Below are 14416 nucleotides of genomic sequence, written 5' to 3'. Positions count from 1 at the left end.
ACCCAGCTGAGGAAGGAGAGAGTCTTGAACGTCTGTGTTTTTTTCATACCCCTTTCTTCCATCTCCTTGTGCAATGTATCCATTGTCAAAACTCTCTGAGAAAGGGTTTTTTTGTATTAGGAAACCAACAATATTACTTGACTACTTTATTTTTTTTCAAAATTTTATTTAAATTCTAGTTAGTTAATATATAGTGTAATATTGGTTTCAGGAGTAGAATTTAGTGATTCATCACTTACAATAACATCCAGTGCTCATCATAACAAGTGCTCTCCTTAATACCCATCACCCATTTAGCCCATCCTCCACCCACCTCCCTCTACGACCCTCATTTTGCTCTCTATAGTTAAGAGTCTCTTATGGTTTGCTTCCCTTTCTCTTTTTTTCCAGTCCCATATGTTCATCTGTTTTCTTTCTTAAATTCCACATATGAATGCAAACAGGTGTAGACAACCTGGAAAATAATATGGAAATTTCTCAAAAAGTTAAAAATAAAACTACCCTATAACCCAGCAATTGCACTACTAAGTATTACCCAAAGGATACAAAAATATATTCAAAGGGGCACATGCACCCCGATGATTGTAGCAGTATTATCAACAATAGCCAAACTATAGAAAGAGCTCAAATGTCCATAGACTAATGAATGGGCAAAGAAGATGGTGTGTGTGTGTGTGTGTGTGTGTGTGTGTGTACACACACATACACAAATTTATACACACATATATATACATATATATGTATATCTATATATATGTATATACACACATACAATGGAATATTACTCAACCATCAAAAAGAATGAAATCTTGCCATTTTGCTAAGCAAAATAAGTCAGAGAAAAATGAGTACCACATGATTACTTCTTTAAAAATATTACTTCTTATACATGAAGATGACTTATCCAAGTCTTAAGTTTCTTCAGGTCACCAGACAAAGTGGTTCTCAGGACTCTAAATTCTTTTGTTAAAGCATGAATCTCAGTAAATCTCTGCATCATAAACTGCCCATCAGTTCCCACTACACTACAGTAGAACTAATAATAGTCATTGGGTACAACCAGCATGCAGGGTCTTCAATTTTTGGTTCCATAGCTGGTAAAACTATAAGTAATAGCTAAGGTCTTGCTTCTCCTGCTTTATCAAAATTCCTCTATTGGATGTTTAATTCTACCTACCCACTGAGTATCTTAGCCAAAAAAAAAAAAAATGAAATAAATAGAAGAACCATTGTTCCCTCTCAGAAATTAAAAGTAAATAATAAAATAGCACTCTCTTAAAGCATGCTCCAGAGTCCACTAGCACATCCTGAGACACCCTGACCTGAACTGTCATGTGCCCTATGGGACCCTCTGACTCTTGCACATGACCCAATAGTATCACTTTATGGAGCCCTGAGGATTCACTAATGTTCCTTCTAGAAGGGAATTGTGCTTAATTGACCACATTGCTGGCTGCACTAATTTGTAAGGAGAGAGCTACCTGTTTTTAAGTTGGTTAGTTAAGATAGCAAGCCAAATTGAAAGTGAAATTAAGCATTTATTCTGTTACTGTAATTTATTAGAAAGAGTCTAAACAAGAAAAGTTTCCAGTTACATCAGCTTTCCGTTTTCCTCCATAGAACAGCATTGGAGAGTCAGAATATCAGTGCTGGTAGGGGTAGGTTGTGAGAAGATCATCTTACAACCAAAGAAGTTTCAAACAAAAGGCTCTTCCTATTGTATAGACTTGGAGGCTGAAGTGAGTTAGTGGTGGGAGGGCAAGGAATAAAAGAAGTGAAAGCTATCAAAACTAATAAAAATGTCTACAATGAAATGATAATGAAAAACCAAACTATGTAGAAGCATATGAACAGTACAGTATCTTAGCTGAATCCTCCATGCATAAAAATGCCTCCAAATTGAGGCACATGGATTAGTAATGCAGATATTTCCAGTTTTATGGGCCTTAGTCTTTGACTGCAACCACTGCCAATGTCTACACTTCACTGGCTGTGAATCAAGTCTAGCGTGGAACCTGAAGATTCCCCCCATGACAACTGCCAGATAAGGCCTTTGCAATTGTCTAAGGTTGGGCCTAAAAGATCACACATGGGAATTTGGCTATTAAAAATGCTTCAGTGTAAACACATATGCATATCAACATACATGTACATATATTATATATAGGCATAGCCATACTCACCTATGCTTACGTACATATACATGTGAACATATACATGAATATGCATATTCATAGAAATATTTATAAATCATTATTTCTCACAGAAATATTCAATTCCAATCTATCCCTTCAAGACCTGTTCTTTCCTTTCTCTATTTCGCTTGTGTATGTCCTGCCTTCTGAAGTGTGAATCAATCTACACAACATCAATATATTTAATCATTTGATCTATATTTTAGTGTTTCTTAAATTATTTCAGAATGCAGAGCACTAGAGAAAACACTAGAAAAATAAGCTTACTAAACAAGATTTGTGATTTGTTTACACTTTACCCCTCCACTGTTTTGTGCAGGAGTAAGTGTATATTTCAAACACTTTATTGATTTACTTGCATTATTGTTTTCTTACTTATGCCAGTAGGTTTATTTACTTATATTTAGTTTCAGTTTTAATTCCCATTCTTATCTTTTATGATTTAGGGTTCTTTTTATTGAGATATAATTTACATGTGATATTATATTACTTTCAAGAGTACAACATAATGATTCAATGTATGTGTACAGTTGATTCTTGAACAACATAAGGGTCTATGTTCATGCAAGTCCACTTATATGAAGATTTTTTTCAAATATAGTACTATAAATGTACCTTATGATTTCCTTAATAACATTTTTCTTTGTCATACTTTTTAAGAGTACAGTAGAAAGTACATATAACATACAAGGTATCTGTTAATCAACTGTATTAGCTATCAACAAGGCTTCTGGTAAACAGTAGGGTGTTAGTAGTTCAGGTTTAGGGGAGTCAAAAATTATACATTGATTTTTGACTGTATGGGGGGGGTCAGAGCCCCTAACCCCCACATTGTTGAAGGGTTAGCTGTATATTGTGAAATGATCACCACAGTATGCAGAATTAACATCTATCACCACACATAGATACAATTTATTTCTTATGCTGAGAACTTTTAAGGTCTACTCTCTTAGCAACTTTCTTGTATATAATATAGTATCATTAACTATAATCACCATGTGGTACATTATATCCCCAGGACTTAATTTATTTTATAACTGGACATGTGTACCTTTTGACCATTTTCACCCATTTGCCCTTGTTCCGGTTCTGGCAACCACCAGTCTGTTCTGTGTGGTGGTGGTGGTGCTCTTCTTCTTCTTCTTCTTCTTCTTCTTCTTCTTCTTCTTCTTCTTCTTCTTCTTTTTCTTCTCCTTCTCCTCCTCCTCCTCCTCCTCCTCCTCCTCCTCCTCCTCCTCCTTTTCCTCCTCCTCCTTCTTCTTATTCTCCTTCTTCTCCTTCTTCTTCCCCCTCCTCCTCCTCCTCTTTTTTTTTTTAGCTCTACCTATAAGTGAAATCATATAGTATTTGTCTTTTTCTCTGACTTACTTCACTTAGCATAACCCCTTATTGCATGCAGGTTGTCGCAAAAGGCAGGATTTTCTTCTTTTTATGTGTGGATAATATTCCTATATATGTGTAAGTCACAGTTTTAAAATCCATTCACCTATTGATGGCCACTTAGATTGTTTCCATGTCTTAACTATTGTAATTAATGCTACAGTGAACAAGGGAATTCAGATATCTTTTTGAGTTACTATTTTGTTTCCTTTGGAAAAATACCTAGAAATGGAATTGTTGGAACATATGCTAGTTCTATTTTTGATTTTTTGAAGAACCTCCATACAGTTTTCTATAGTAGTTGTACCAATTTACATTTCTATGAACAGTATACAAGGAGAGGAGTTAAGATGGTGGAGAATTTGGAGATGGGATTTCTCTCATCCCTCAAACACAGCTGTATTGAGGTCACATCACTTGGAAACACCCAGGAAATCAATCTGCAGGGTGGCAGAAGGATCTCCACAGGTGGAGGGAGATAGCTTGGTGGGATCAAGGTGCATGTATGTGAATTGGGGGAGAAAATGGAATAGGCACAGAGGGGAGGAAACTCATTCTGTGGAGAGACAAAGGCAAAGGTAGAGAGCTTGTGGAATTGCTGTTTTGAGTTAGTGTAAGGAAAACTTCTCTGGACCATCGACTAGAGAAGAAGAAATCAGAGAGTACTAGTTTCTATTTTGCAAACAGCCTCAGGAGCTGAAGATCAGAGTTGTCAAAAGTGTATGACTCTCCAGACTGAAGCCACTGCGTGTGCTTGTGCCTGATGGGAGGATGCCAACCTTGGGAGACAGCAGCCATCTCAGGAGTGCACCGGGAGAGAACAGTTCCCTTCCTCTAGTACTGTGGGAAGAGGTTTATTGCCTCCCCAAGGAGAAAAGACAATGCAGGCGCCAGCCAAAGGCCTTTTATTGGCGGGACTAAGAGGGGGCACTACACCACCAGAACAGGATCTACATAGTGCAGGGCCCTTTAAGACATCAGGTTTAGAATCCCAACTGAGGACTTAGCAGGCACGGAGACTGTTGGAGCAGGGTAAGCCCACTGCCTGCGCTACTCTGTAAGGTCTGCCTGAACAGTGTGGTTTGAGACATCTGGTCTGGGGCAGAGAGATTGTGGTGTTGCTATTTTTCTCCTCAACAGGAACACAGTGAGACTTCAGGGAGCAGCACAAGTGGGCCCCAGTGGAGGCAGGACCAACTTACACCAAACCCCCCTCCTCTGTGCCTGGCAACTGTTTATCTACTGGAGGAAGACTGCACCAGCCAGCACAGCCACAGGACCCAGTTAGCAACAGATAATTGGTTTTGGTTTTTGTCTGTTAGTCTGTCTTCTTCTTATCTTTTCCTTTCATTTCCTTTCTTTTTGTTCTTTTCTTTCCTTTCCTTTTCTTGTTCTTTTTCCTTTCCTTTCCTTTCCTTTCCTCCCTTCCCTTCTTTCCCTTTCCTTTTCATTTTCCTTCTACCCTCTTCTTCTTTTTTCTGTTGGAATCAGGCTTATAGTTTCTGATTTGGTTTTGATCAATTTTTATCATATATATTTTTTTCTGTTTTTTTTTTAATCAGTCTTTTTACTTTATTCTTTTTATACCTTTTTTGTATCTCCTTTATTTTCCTTTCTCTCTCTCTGGATTAAGCCTGATTTGTTTGTTTGTTTGTTTGTTTGTTTGTTTGTTTGTTTGTTTTACTGCCTGCTTGGTCTCTTTTTTTCCACTTTCATTTTTCTCTTTGTATGTGATCAAGCTTCCCCCCCTCTTTTACTTCAAAACACACCTGGTGGAAGGTACAAACACTCCACCACTACAAGCAAAGAGGAGCTTTGCAGAGGACTGACAAGTGGGAGAGAGCAGCCAAAAAGTAACAACAGAGTGCATGCAACACACTCCAAAAACACTTCCTGAAGTGCCAGGCCATGGACAGTGTATAGCCCCTTTTTAATACAGTAGTACTTGCAGGCACAGGATTCATAACAAGCTATTAAAATATATAAAAGACAGAAACCTATCCAAAATGGCAAAAAGGAAGAATTCTCTTCAAAAGAAAATCCAGGAAGAAATGACAGCCAGAGAAGTGCTCATAACAGGTACAAACAATATATCTAAGAACTTAGAATAACAGTCATAAGACTAATAGCTGGGCTTGAAAAAGGCATAGAAGATAGCAGAGAATCTATTGCTGAAGATATCAAAGACCTAAGAAATAGCCACAATGAATTAAGAAATGCTGTAAATGAGATACAAAATAAACTAGATACAGTGACAGGATGGAAGAAGCAGAGGAAAGAATAGATGAACTAGATGATAAAATTATGGAAAATGATGAAGCTGAAAAAAAAGAGGGAAAGGAAATTACTAGATTATGAAGGGAGAATTAGAGAGCTAAGTGATTCCATGAAATGAAATAGTATCTGTATCATAGGAGTTCCAGAAGAAGAGACAGTGAACGGGGCAGAAGGTTTATTTGAACAAATTATAGCTGAGAACTTCCCTAATCTGGGGAAGGAATCAGGCGTTCAAGTCCAAGAGGTACAGAAAACTCCCTTTAAAATCAGCAAAAACAGGTCAACACCATGACATATAGTGAAACTGGCAAAATACAAAGATAAAGAGAGAATTCTGAAAGTAGCTAGGGACAAATGGGCTTAACTTGCAAGGATAGACACATAAGGGGGAATAGCAGACCTCTCCACTGAAACTTGGCAGGCCAGAAGGGAGTGGCAGGAAATATTCAATGTGCTAAATAAGAAAAATATGCATCCAAGAATCCTTCATCCAGCAAGGTGGTCATTCAGAATAGGAGAAATAATGGCTTTCCCAGATAAACAAAAGCTCAAGAAGTTCATGGCCACTAAACCAGCCCTGCAGGAGATTCTAAGGGAGATTCTGTGAGTGGAAAGCAGCAAAGACTACAAAGGACCAGAGACATCTCCACAAACACAAAGCCCACAGATAACAGTGGCACTAAATCTGTATCTTTCAATAATCATTCTGAATGTAAATGTACTAAATGCCCAATAAAAGACATGGGGTATCAGAATGAATAAAAAATACAAGATCCATCTATATGCTGCCTACAGGAGATTCATTTTAGACCTCAGGACACCTGCAGATTCAAAGTGAGGGGATGGAAAACCATCTGTCATGCTAACAGATATCAAAAGAAAGATGGAGTAGCCATGCTTCTATTAGACAAACTAGATTTTATTTTATTTATTTTTAAATGTTTTATTTGTTTTTGAGAGAGAGACAGAGACAGAGAGCAAGTTGGGGAGAGCAGAGAGACAGAGATAGAATCCGAAGCAGGCTCTAGGCTCCGAGCTGTCAGCATAGAGCCTGACGTGGGGCTCAAACTCACAAGCTATGAGATCATGACCTGAGCTGAAGTCAGACACTTAACCAACTGAGCCACCCAGGTGCCCCCAGACAAACTAGATTTTAAAACAAAGAGATGAAAAAGGGCATTCTATCATAATTAAGGGGTCTATTCATCAAGAAGAGCCAACAATTGTAAAAATTTATGCCCCAACATAAGACCCCAAAATATATAAATCAATCACAAACATAACTAAATGTATAGATAATAATATCATGATTATAGGGGACTTTAATATTCCACTTACAACAATGGACAGATCATCTAGGCAGAGAATAAGGGAACAATGGCTCTGAATGACACATTGGGCCAGATGGACTTAATAGATATATTCAGAAATTTTCATTCTAAAGCAACAGAATACACATTCTTCTTTAGTGCACATGGAACATTCTCCAAAATAGATCACATATTAGGTCACAAAACAGCCCTCAGAAAGTGTAAAAAGATTGAGATCATACCATGCATATTTTCAGATCACAACACTGAACAACACTATGAAACTTGAAATCAGCCACAAGAAAAAATTTGGAAAGTCTCCAAATACATGGAGGTTAAAGAACTTCCTACTTAAGAAGGAATGGGTCTACTGGGAAATTAAAGAAGAAATTTAAAAATATATGGAAACAAATAAAAATGAAAACACGATAGTGCAAACCCTTTGGGATGTAGCAAAGGCAGTCCTAAGAGCAAAATACATTGCAATTCAGGTCTATCTCAAGAAGCAATAAAGGTACCAAATACACAACCTAAGCTTACACCTAAAGGAGCTAGAAAGACAGCTGCAAATAAAGCCCAAACAAACCCAGCAGAATAGAAATAATAAAGATTAGAACAGAAATAAACAATATAGTAGAATATACTAGAACAGATATAGTAGAACAGATCAATGCATCTAAGATCTGATTTTTGAAAGAATAAACAAAATTGATAAACCCTCAGCCAGACTTCTCAAAAAGAAAAGACAGAGGACCCAAATAGATAAAATCATGATAGAGGAGAGATTACAGCCAACAACACAGAAATGCAATTATTAGAGAATACTATTAAAAATTATATGTGAACAAACTAGAAAATCTGGAAGAAATGGGCAAATTTCTAAACATTCACACACTACCAAAACTCAAAGAGGAAGAAAGGAAAAGTTTGAACAGACCCATACCCAGCAAAGAAATTAAATCAGTTATCAAAAATCTCCCAACACATAAGAGTCCTGGGCCAGATGACTTCCCAGGGGAATTCTACAAGACATTTAAAGCAGAGTTAATAACTATTCTCAAATTGTTGCAAAAAAAAAAAAAAATAGAAACAGAAACAGAAGTAAAGCTTCCAGTCTCATTCTTTTTTTTTTAATTTTTAAAATATTTATTCTTGAGAGAGACAGAGACAGAGTGCAAGCAGGGGAGGGGCAGAGAGAGAGGGAGACACAGAATCTGAAGCAGGCTCCAGGCTCTAAGCTGTTAGCACAGAGCCCGACACAGGGCTCAAACTCACGGACCATGAGATCATGACCTGAGCCAAAGTTGGATGCTTAACTGACTGAGCCACCCAGGCGCCCCATCATTCTATGAAGCCAGCATTACCTTGATTCCAAAAACAAAGACCCCACTAAAAAGAATTACAGGCTAATGTCCCTGAGGAACACGGATGCAAAAATTCTCCATAAGATACTAGCAAATCGAATTCAACAGTATATTAAAAGAATTATTCACCATGATCAAGTGGGATTAATTTCTGGGCTGTAGGGTTGTTTCAATATTCACAAATCAATCAACATGACACATCACTTTGATAGAATAAAGGATAAGAACCATATGATGCTGTCAATAGATGCAGAAAAAGAATTTGACAAAATACAGCATCTTTTCTTAATAAAAACCCTCAGAAAGTTGGGATAGAAGGAACATACCTTATCCTAAAAGCCATATATGAAAGGCCTACAGCTAATATCATCCCAAATGGGAAAAAACTGAGAGCTTTCCCCCTGAGATCAGGAACACGAGAGGGATATCTACTCTCACCATTATTGTTTAACATTATTTCAAGTCCTAGCATCAGCAATCAGACAACAAAACGAAATAAAGGGCATTCAAAATGGCAAAGAAAGAGTCAAACTTTGACTCTTAGCATGATATTCTATATGGAAAACCTGAAACACTCCACCAAAAACTTCTAGAGCTGTTATAAGAATTCAGCAAAGTTGCAGGATATTAAATCAATGTACAGAAATTGGTCGCATTGCTATACACCAAAAATGAAACAAGAGAAAGACATATCTTGAAATTGATCCCATTTACAATTGCATCAAACACCATACAATACCTAGGAATTAACCTAACTAAACTGGTAAAAGATATGTATGATGAAAACTATAGAAAGCGTATGAAAGAAATTGAAGAAGACACAAAGAAATGGAAAAACATTTAAGGCTCATGGATTGGAAGAACAAATTTTGTTAAAATGTCCATACTACCCTAAGGAATCTACACATTTAATGAAATCCCAATCAAAATAGCAGCAGCATTCTTCACAGAGCTAGAACAAACAATCCGAAAATTTGTATGGAATCACAAAAAAACCCTAATTCACCACAGTAATGTTGACAAAGAAAACCAAAGCTGGAGGCATCAAAATCCTGGACTTTAGCCTGTATTACAAAGCTGTACTCATCAAGGCAGTATGGTACTGGCACAAAAACAGACAAATAGACTAATAGAGTAGAATAGAGAACCCATAAATGGATCCACAAATATATGGCCAACTAATCTTTGACAAAGCAGGAAAGAGTATCCAATGGAAAAATATAGTCTCTTCAGCAAATGGTGTTGGGATAAATGGACAGCAACATGTGGAAGAATGAACCTAGACCACTTTCTTACACCATACATAAAAATAAGTTCAAAATGGATGAAAGACCTAAATGTGAGACAGGAATCCACCGAAGTACTACAGGAGAAAACAAGCAACAACCTCTCTGACCTTGGCTGCAGCAACTTCTTACTAGACATGTCTCAGAAGGCAAGGAAAATAAAAGCAAAAATGAACTATTGGGACATCATTAAGGTAAAAATATTCTGCAAAGCAAAGGAAACAATCAACAAAACTAAAAGGCGACTGGTGGAATGGGAGAAAATATTTTTAAATGACATATGAGATAAAGGGTTAGTATCAAACATCTATAAAGAATTTACCAAACTCAACACCCCAAAAAACAGATAATCCAGTGAAGAAATGGGCAAAAACAATGAATGAACACTTTTCCAAAGAAGACATTTAGATGGCAAACAGACACATGAAAAGATGCTCAACATCACTCATCATCAAGGAAATAGAGATCAAAACCACAGTGAGATACCACCTCACACCTGTCAAAATGGCTAAAATTAACAGCTCAGGCAACAACAGATGTTGGTGAGGATGTGGAGAAAGGGGAATACTCTTGCACTGTTGGTGGGAATGCAAACTGGTGTAGCCACTCCAGAAAACAGTATGGAGTATCAAAACATTAAAAATAGAATTACCCCGTGACCCATCAATTTCACTATTAGGATTTGCACTACTAGGAATTGTACTACTAGGAATTTATCCAAAGGATACAGGAGTGCTGATTCAAAGGGGTACATTTACCCCAGTGTTTATAGCAGCACTATCAACAATAGCCAAAGCATGAAAAGAACCCAAATACCCATCCACTGATGAATGGATTAAGAATTGGCATACATATTCAATGGAATACTACTCATCTTGAAAAAGAATGACATCTTGCCATTTGCACCAATGTGGATGAACTGGAGGGTATTGTGCTAAGCCAAATAAGTCAGTCAGAGAAAGACATATATCATATGATTGTACTCATATGTGGAATTTGAGAAAGTTAACAGATGATCATAGGGGAAGGGTAGGAAAAATAAGATAAAAACAGAGAGGGAGGCAAACTATAAAAGACTCTTAAATACAGAGAACAAACTTAGGGTTGATAGGGGTCCAAGGTGGGGAAAATGGGTTATGGGCATTAAGGAGGACACTTGTTCAGATGAGCACTGGGTGTTATATGTAAGTGATGAATCACTGGAAACTACACCTGAAGCCAAGACTACACTGTATGTTAGCTAACTTGAGAACAGAAAGACAAACAAACAAAAAAGCAAAAAACAAACAACAAAAAACAAAACAGTATGCAAGGGTTCCCTTTTCTCCACATCCTTACCAACACTTATTTCATATCTTTTTTATAATAGCCATTCTAAAACATGTGAAGTGATATCTCTTTGTAGTTTTGATTTGCATTCACCTGATGATTACCTTTTTATGTACCTGTTGGCCATCTGTATTACTTCTATTGGAAAAAAAATATCTATTCAGATCTTCTGCCCATTTCTTAATTGGGTTGTTTGTTTGCTATTAAGTTGTATGAGTTCTTTGTATTTTTGAAATTAACCCTTCATATGATATATAACTTACAAATATTTTTCCCCATTCTATACATTGCCTTTTCATTTTGTTGATGGTTTCCTTTGTTAAGCAGAAGTTTTTGAGCTTGATTTAGTCCCACTTGTTTATTTTTCCTTTGGTTACCTTTACTTTTTGTGTCAAATTCAAAAATCATCACCAAGAATTGTGTCAAGGAGCTTTCCACCTATGGTTACTTCTAGTAGTTTTATGGTTTCAGGTCTTACACTCAAGTCTTTAACACACTTTGACTTTATTTTTGTGTATGGTGAAAGACAGTGGCACAGTTTCATTCTTTTGCATATGACTGTCCAGTTTTCCCAGCACCATTTTTTTTTCAACGTTTATTTATTTTTGGTACAGAGACAGACAGAGCATGAACGGGGGAGGGGCAGAGAGAGAGGGAGACACAGAATAGGAAACAGGCTCCAGGCTCTGAGCCATCAGCCCAGAGCCTGACGCGGGGCTCGAACTCACGGACCACGAGATCGTGACCTGGCTGAAGTCGGACGCTTAACCGACTGTGCCACCCAGGCGCCCCAGCACCATTTTTTGAATAGACTACATCGAATATTTTTGGTTCCTTCATCATACATTAATTTACCATGTTTGCATGGGTTTATTTCTGGGAACTCTATTCTGATCCATTGATTTATGTGTCTGTCCTTATAGCAATAGTGTTTTGATTACTATAACTTTGTATATAGTTTGAATCAGGAAGTGTGGTGCTTCTACCTTTGTTCTTTCTCAAGATTGCTTTGGATATTTGAGGTTTTGTGCTTCCATATAAATCTTAGGATTGTTCTGTTTCTGTGAAAATACCTTTGGAAGTTTGATAAGGACTGCATTCAATCTCTACATTGCTTTTGGTAGTATAGGCATTTTAACAATATTAATTCATATAATCCATGAGCATGGACTGTAATTCCATGTATTTATGTGTTCTATTTCTTTAATAAATGTCTTATAATTTTCAGTGTACTGGTATTTCACCCCCTTGGTTACATTTCTTCCTAGGAACTTTATTCCTTTGGATGCTATTGTAAAAGACATTGTTTTCCTAATTTCACTTCTTTCTGCTACTCTATTGTTAATATGTGTAAATGCAACTGACTTCGTATATTGTTTTTATATCTTGCTACTTTATTGAATTTATTAGTTTTAACTATTTTTGGTGGAGGCTTCAGGCTTTTCCATATATAATATCACATTATCTACAAATAGAAACAGTGTTATTTCTTTCTTTCCAGTTTTGGATGCTTTGTATATTTTTTCTTATTTAATTGTTTTGGCTAAGACTTCCAATACCACATTATATAAAAGTGGTGAGAGTGGATGTCCTTATCTTTTTCCTGATCTTAGAGAAAAAGCTTTCAGCTTTTCATCATTGAGTATGATGTTAGCTGTGAGCTTTTCTTATATACGGCCTTTGTTGTGTTGAGGTGAATTCTTCTTATACTTAATTTATTGAGAATCTGTTATGAAAAGTTGAAATTTTGTCAAATGCTTTTTCTGCATGTTTAGATTATCATGTGATTTTTTTTATCCTTTGCTCTTTAATGTGGCATATCATAGTGAATGATTTGCATATGTTGAACTATCCCTACCTCCCTAAAATAAATGCCATTTGGTCATGATGCATGATCTTTTTAATGTGCTATTGAATTCTGTTTTCTATAGATTTTTGCATCTATGTTCACCAGGGATATTGGCCTATTGTTTTGTGGGGTTTTTTGTGGGGTCTTTGGCTTTGGTATCAGGGTAATGCTGGCCTCATAAAAAGAGATTTCAGAATTTGCTATGAGTGAATGATTGTGTTTATAAGTTGAACTCCTAATCACCAATGTGATGGCATTAGAAGTGAGGGCTTTGAGAATTGCTTGGGTCATGGGGGTAACGCCCTCATGAATGGGATTAGTGTTCTTATAAAAGAGACCCACAGAGATCCTTCATCCCTTCTGTCATGTAAGGAATAGTGAGAAGGTGTAAGCTGAGTCAGGAATGAGTTCTCACCAGAACATAACCCTGCTGCATCTTTGATCTTAGACTCCCAGCTTCCTTAACTATGAGAAATAAATTTATCTTGTTTACAAGCTACACAGTCCATGGTATTTTGTTATATCAGCCCAAATGGATTTAAAAAGAAATGTTCCCTTTACACACACACACACACACACACACACACACACACACACACACACCGCTTGCCTCTCTCACTATGTGTGTGTGTTTAAGAAGGGTTGGTATTAATTTTTCTACACATTTTTGGTAAAATTCACCTATGAAGTCATCTGATCCTAGAATTTTCTTTGTTGAGTGCCTTTTGATAACTCTCAATACATTTATTTGTTACTTACCCATTTAAGCTTTGTATTTCTTCTTGATTCAGCCTTAGTATTTTGTATATTGCTAGGAATTCACCCACTTCTTCTAGGCTGGCCCAATTTGTTGATGTTTAATCATTCATAATATTCCATTATAATTTTTAAAAAATTTCTGTGACATCAGAGGTAATAGTCCTCATTTGTGATTTTATTTATTTGAGTCCTCTCTTTTTTCTTAGCCTCGTTATTGGTTGTCAATTTTGTTTATCTTTTCAAAAATCCAACACTTAGTTTAGTGATTTTTTTATTGTTTTTCTATTTTTATTTATTTATGCCCTAACTTTTATTATTCCTTTCCTTCTGCTAACTTTGATCATAATTTGTTTTTCTCTTTCCAGTTCTTCCAAGTATAAAGCTAGGTGTTTTTATTTGAGAGCTTGATCTTTTAGCTGCCTTCAAATAATCAAGCCATGCTGATTCCTTCAGTGTTCTAGGTGAGGAAAGATAGAAGTGGGCCTCAGGGATCATCATGAAAGGATTTTGAAGCCTGAAACTCACTTCTCTCTTTTCCTCATGGGAGAAATTGTGAATGAAGGCATCTCTTTCAGTGCAGAGCTGTGATGGCTTGGTAGAGGAGTGATACAGATAAAGTGAAGTCATTTTTCTTGCCCTTTTTAAAATTATTTTTTAACTTTATTTA

The 14416-nt window shown here is 36.6% G+C and overlaps 1 protein-coding gene across 2 annotated transcripts in view; it reads left to right on the top strand.

Annotated features, from left to right (window-relative positions):
- LOC121014633 (coiled-coil domain-containing protein 7) overlaps positions 1-14416 on the top strand; it is a 246903-nt gene that overhangs the window by 218341 nt on the left and 14146 nt on the right. The gene's annotated exons all lie outside the window — the stretch shown is intronic.

The sequence above is a fragment of the Herpailurus yagouaroundi genome, unplaced genomic scaffold (assembly GCF_014898765.1).
Source record: "Herpailurus yagouaroundi ecotype Mexico unplaced genomic scaffold, PumYag 203, whole genome shotgun sequence".
Taxonomy (NCBI): Eukaryota; Metazoa; Chordata; class Mammalia; order Carnivora; family Felidae; genus Herpailurus; species Herpailurus yagouaroundi.
This window is presented reverse-complemented; position numbering and strand designations above follow the sequence as displayed.